Source organism: Lepus europaeus, chromosome 6 (assembly GCF_033115175.1).
Source record: "Lepus europaeus isolate LE1 chromosome 6, mLepTim1.pri, whole genome shotgun sequence".
In the NCBI taxonomy this organism is placed as follows: domain Eukaryota; kingdom Metazoa; phylum Chordata; class Mammalia; order Lagomorpha; family Leporidae; genus Lepus; species Lepus europaeus.
In genome coordinates, this window is record NC_084832.1 from 92845784 (window position 1) to 92852265 (window position 6482).

The following is a 6482-nucleotide window of genomic DNA, read 5'->3' on the forward strand; positions in this document are numbered from 1 at the left end:
ACTTCACCATCCAGTTCCCCCTGGGAGACATGAACAATTAAGTTTCTTTCCAAAGTTTGAATACTTTCATGATTATCCATTTCTGGATGGGAAGGCAGAGGCTTTGAGAGGTTAAATAACTGCCCAGGAGTGCACTGCCCAGAAGTGGTGGAAACAGGCTTGTGAGTTGGAGCTGGCTGACTGCCCAGGGCACGCCCCAGACATTCTACACAACAGCTCTAACATACCTGGCAGGAGGTCATTTTCATCATAATTTTTAATGAGAAAAAAAATCTTGGAAATGGAGAAAATAACCCACAAGCCTAGCATTCTAAAAAATACAGTTTCTCCTGCACATTTTATATAATTACATTCATAATAAAAATAAAATCACAACATTTTTATGTTCTGAATTTTAATGTACTAGCACAAGCATTTCTTTGCCTCTCTTTTCTTCCTTTCAAATGTGCCCTTGTTTTATTACAAATCCTTCCCTTCTTAGAACTTGTTATTGCTCCTAATTTTATGCTGTTTGAAATCTGGGAATGAGTATCTTGAGGCATATACAGCTGTCTCTTCTTTTTGATTTTTTTTTTCTTTTGAATGAACTCCCAGAGATAAGATGACTGGATTGAAGGCTAAATAATCCTCCAGCACTTGAAATTTACTGCTAGCTGAATTCCAAGTGGATTATACTTTCTTATGCCATATGGTATTTTTGCTCTATCCTTTCAAGCACTATGTATCACCAACAAATATTTTCTATTATGTCTACAAAAACTATGAGATCATTTTAATTATTTATTTCAAGTGAGTGGGCTATTAAGGTGGGGCCTGTTTTGCAACTGAACAAGGTTTTGGAGCTCCAGCATAGCTTGGCACTGCAGTAATACACACACACACACACACACAGAGGGAGAGAGAGAGAGAGAGAGAGAGAGAGAGAGAGAGAGAGAGAGAGAGAGAGTCTACCCTTGACTTCTTTAGCACTGCTGTAGCACACAACAGCTCCAGTTCATAGCAACGGCCTCTAAGCACCTGGCAGACACTGTCTGGGGATAGAAATAACGGGGTATGTGTTAGGGGTAAGAGATGCTGCCTGATTTTTCTTGCCTCAAGCAGAAGTTTTGCCACTTCTAATTTCTGTGGGTCTCTTTAAAATGACTTAGTCTGAGAAAAAAATTATTGTTGAATTTTAAGGCTTATTTGTATCTTTCTTAATCTTAAACACAATTACAAAGAGCAAATGGTAACTGTGGTGGAGGACCTGTTAATGAGCTGGATGGTGGTGATTTTCTGTGTATATATATGAACATCAGGTTGCATAGCTTAAATATATGTAATTTTTTGTCATCCCTCAGTGAAGCTGAAAATTTTTCAAAAAATTTTGTTCTTATTATTAATGTATTTAAGGGGCCTGTGCTGTGGCATAGTGGGTAAAGCCATCGCCTGCAGTGCTGGCATCCCATATGGGTGCTTGTTCTAGTCCTGGCTGCTCCACTTCTGATCTAGCTCCCTGCTATGACCTGGGAAAACAGTAGAAGATGGCACAAGTTCTTGGGCCCCTGCACCTGCATGGGAGACCTGGAAGAAGCTCCTGGCTCCTGGCTTCTGATCAGTGCAGCTGATTGTGGCCATTGTGGCCAATTGGGGAGTGAACCAGCAGATGGAAGACCTCTCTTTCTTTCTCCCTTTCTCTGCCTCTCCTTTTCTCTATGTGTAACTTTGACTTTCAAATAAATAAATCAATCTTTAAAAAATGTATTTAAGACATGCAAATAGTAGAAAAATCTGTAAAATATGGGAAAGTTTTAAAAGGAGACAAAATAACTCATAATCCTACCACCTCATAAAAACACAATTAACATTTGATGTATTCTTTTTTCTCTTTCACTATATTTGGAACAAACTTGTTGTCATACTACCTATATTTAGTTGTAACCTGATATTCAAAAATTATTTATTTATTTATTTATTTGAGAGGCAGAGAGAGAGAGAGGGATGCCTCCTGTCTGCTGGTTAATTCCTCAAATGCCATCAATAGACAGGGCTGAGCCAGGGCCAAGGCCAAAGCTAGGAGCTAGGAACTCAATCAAGGACTCTCACGTGGTGATAGGAATCCAATTACCTGAGCCACCATTGCTGCCTCCCAGGGTTTGCCTTGGCAGGGAGCTGGGATCAGGATCTGGAGTTGGGACTTAAACTCGACTCTCTGATGTGGGACACCTGTGTCTTAACCACCAGGCAAAAGGGTCTCCCCATCTATCGGGCCATTAGATATTTCCCAAAAATGATTTCTGATAATTATGTAATCATACAGAATTATAACTATTAATGCAAGAACATAACAATAATTCTATAATATTTGGACAATATTTCCCAATATAAGTGTATCATTATTTCACTATTTTCTTAATGGCCATCCAGACGACTTCCAACTTTTCATGATTGCAAATAATATTTCAATGATGTCTTGGTTCTTTATTACTATTCACGAAAGCACAATTTAAGTATCAGGATACGCAAATGCATTCATAAGGACAGAGCTTCCGGGGGTGGGGCAGACTTTGCAGCACTGGGAGTTGGGAACCTGGGTTCTGATCCCGCTTTGCAATTATGACCCAGCAAATGACATTGTCTGTCTCTGAGCCTCAGTTTCCTGGTAAAACGAAAGGGCCCAATAAATGCTCTTTCCAGATCCTTTAAACTCTACTATTTTTTTAAGTCTAAGCTAAAGCTATGACTTTATCTTTCTGATGTCAACCTTTCTTGTATTACATAGAACTCAACCGTTGTTTTCATTCAGGCTTCTTCACACACCAGATGAGAATTCTATGGGAACGTGTAGTGAGGGTGATGGAAGAAGAGCTCTTACAGATTGTCCTCATGGCTCTTCTAAGCTCTGCTCACTGCTAAGCACATTGGAGTGGGAATACTACTAGCAATAAAGAGGGCAGACTCATCCAAGATGAGGCACGTGACAGGACATGGTGGAAGAAGGGGATTTCCTGTGGAAGTCTGGAGTAGGAAATCCAAATTCAAGGGTGACAACCAAGAGCTCAGAGCCACAGCAAACACAGTCTAGAGTCATTGAGGCTACTGACCCTGAGGTCGAGTGTAAGAGCTACCATCAGACCACCCTATCACCAGGATTTTACACTCGGAAATGCAGCACAGAACGGCCCCACTGGGAGGCCACTGGTTTATTCCACAAAGTCCACAGAAAGTTTCTATATTGCAATGACATTCTCTTCTTTGTTATGCACAGATCTAATTATAACAAAAGAACTTAATTGTTCTGTGTGTTCTCTTTTGACAATGATACTTCCCCAACTCTGGCTTTGGGAACCTAATGTCTGTCAATCACCTTGAAGTTTTCTCTGGAAGAACAAGGATGCAAAGATGCTGAGGACATAGCATTTAAGTGTCCCCGAGCTAAAGATGTGACTTCCTGAATCCCTTCTTGGGATCTATCCAAGGGAGGGTGCGACCCTGTCACCCCAGACCCCAGGTGGTTCGTGCAATTCAGAGTAACTGGGTTGGCAGTGCCTTCTCTTGTTGAACCTCCTAAGGAAACAAGCAGAGAAAATGCATTGTATGTTACTCACGTCACACTAGGACAGGTCTCTACTGCTCTCCTAACATGCTTCTTAGCATGTCAAAGTTAACTTAAAGGTTTAAAAGAGAGAGAGAAAGAGATAGGGATAATGGAGGCATCTCCTCCCCACCACGTGGTTTTAATTTTCCATGTTAAGTTCATGATGCAGTTGGCGAATGCTTAGGCCCGTTAAAATAATAAACTCTGCCTGATGAAAGTTTTAAATAACTCGATCCCTTCTCATCGCTGGCACAGTCCATTTCACCCAGATGATTCCTCGTCTTCAGAAGGATTTCCTCCGATCTAGATTTTCAGTGTCACAACAAAGATCTAGCTCCCAGGTTTGACCGCAGGCATGAAGCCAACAGCAGAGGGCACAATTTCCCCAGAGTCCCAGGAGCGCCCCGGCTAAGGTTGGTGGATTCAGGTTTCCCTTCTTTGCAGAACGTGGTGCCATGTAGGACACTGCTGCATAGGAAAGGGTCAGGCAGATAGAGGAGCTGAGCTGCTGGTTTTTCTCCACCTGCACTCAGTCCTTTATGAGTCCCATGGGAGAAATAAAAATGAGTACAGGCTCAAAATCGCAGGGGGAAAGGGAGCAGTCAGGATACACTGGTATCAGTAACAAAACAGGCACAGGCAATGTGCAGAAACCCCAGATGGTTTTTTTTTTTTTAAAGATTTGATTTATTCATTTGAGAGACAGAGCTACAGAGAGAGAGAGAGAGAGAGAGAGAGAGAGAGAGAGATGGGGGGGAGAGGGAGAGGGAGAGAGAGGGAGAGAAAGAAAGGGAAAGAGGAAGGTCTTTCATCTGCTGGTTCACTCCCCAAATGGCCGCAATGGCCAGAGCTGCGCAGATCCGAAGCCAGGAGCCAGGAACTTCTTCTGGGTCTCCCACACAGGTGCAGAGGCCCAAGCACTTGGGCCATCTTCTGCTGCTTTCCCAGGCCAGCTGGGACATAAACCAGCACCCATATGGGATGCTGGTGCAGCAGGAGGAGGCTTAGCTTACTATGCCACAGCCCAGCTTCTGCCCACTTTTTTTTGGTCAGCGATGGGCCATGCGGCTTTCCACTCCCTTCTATCTGCATTCAGAAGGCATTCGGGCCTTTCTCAGAGAGGGGTGACCAGCTGTGTGCACAGACAGTGTGCACAGGTACGAGGATGGGCAGGTCATCTAGGGTTATCTGAGAGTCTCAGCACAGGCACTGTGCCTGATAACCACAATGGTTCTTCGAGTCAAGTCGAAGTGAAGAGCCCCCAGGCTCAGAGAGGGTGATGGCTTTGCTCAGCATTACACTGTAGTAAGTGGCAAAGATGGAAACCAACACCCTGTCTACCCAGGAAAGGACACCATGTGGTTTTCATGCCACATGCCACATCCCAATTCTTAACCATCATGTGTCAACTCCAGCATGGGATTAGTCATAATTAAAATGACTAATAACTTCAAAAATAATTAACCTCCTTGATCCAAACTAATCCAGGTGTCCAGAAGAGAATCAAGGTGTCCGTAACCACAGGCTGCGTGCGGTTAATGACTTTGGGTGAGGTCAGCACCATCATTAAGCGATTTCATTTAAGAATGCAAATTGTTCCCCATGGTAAGCTCTCCTGTGCTTAAGTTAGCAGGCAACAGTTCCCTGTAGTTCTGCACTCCTGGTTCTCCCTGGGGCCAAAGGAGGCTATATTGGTTCTTTATTTTCTCTCCCTTAAGAGCACAGTCAAAGGTGAGAACTAAAAACATGGCAAGAGCTACACTGGCAATATTACATCCTAAAAGGAAATAATAGCTCCAGCAGATAGTCATTTAGAGTAAGATGGTAACAGATTGGAAGGGGAGCATGAACTAGAGTTGAATTTGATCTATTTCTTTTTAAAATTGTATTTACTTATTTTCATCTTACTTGAAAGGCAGAGAAACACACACACACACACACACAGAGAGATAGATAGAGAGAGAGAGAGAGAGAACTCTTCCATCCATTGCTTCACTCTCTAGATGCTCGTAACAGCTGGGGCTTAGCCAGGCTGAAGCCAGGAACCCAGAGTTTCATCTCAGTCTCCCACATGGGCAGCAGGCACCCACATAACTGGGCCATTCCCTGCTACCCCCAGGGTGCACATTTAGCAGGAAACTGGATCAGAAGCAGAGGCTCAGGAGCCTGGGCCAGATACTCTGATATGGAATGTGACCTCCTTAATGAAGGTGACCTAACCACTGCACCAAACACCTGCCTATGATCCATGTCTTAAATGTAAAAGTAGAGCCAACAGGACTGGTTGGTGGACTGGATATGAAATTTGAGTATTAGAAAGGTTTTGATCTGAGAAACTGGATGATGTATACTATTTACCAAGATGGGAAAGACCACAAAAGGAAAAAATTTTTAGGAAAATCATGTTAAGTTTGGAAAGCTTATGGGCTAGTGTGGTAGGAAGATTAATAGTACTCTAAAAATGTTTTGTCCTAAATCTACAATTATGTTATTTTACACAGCAAAAGGGGGTAGTTAAGGTTGCAGATGGAATTAAGATGGCAAATTGACCTTAAAAGAGGAAGGGGAGCAGGCATTTAGCCTAGCAGTTAAGATGCCATGACCAACATTGGAGTGCCTGGGTTTGCATATTTGACTCTGGCTCCTGATTCTATGGCTCCTGACTCCAAATTCCTTCCAGCACAGCCCCTGAAAGTCAGCAGTGGTGTCTCAAGTAGGTGGGTTTCTGCCATTCACATGGGAGACCTGGATGGAGTTCCTGGCTCCCAGCTTCAGCTTGGCCCAGTTCCAGCCTTTGTGGAAATTTAGGGTGTGGACTAATGGATAGGGGCCTGTCTCTTTGCCCCTGAAACAAAAAGAAAGAGGAAATGCATCTTGGTGAGCTTGATGGAAGAGGGGCCCCAAG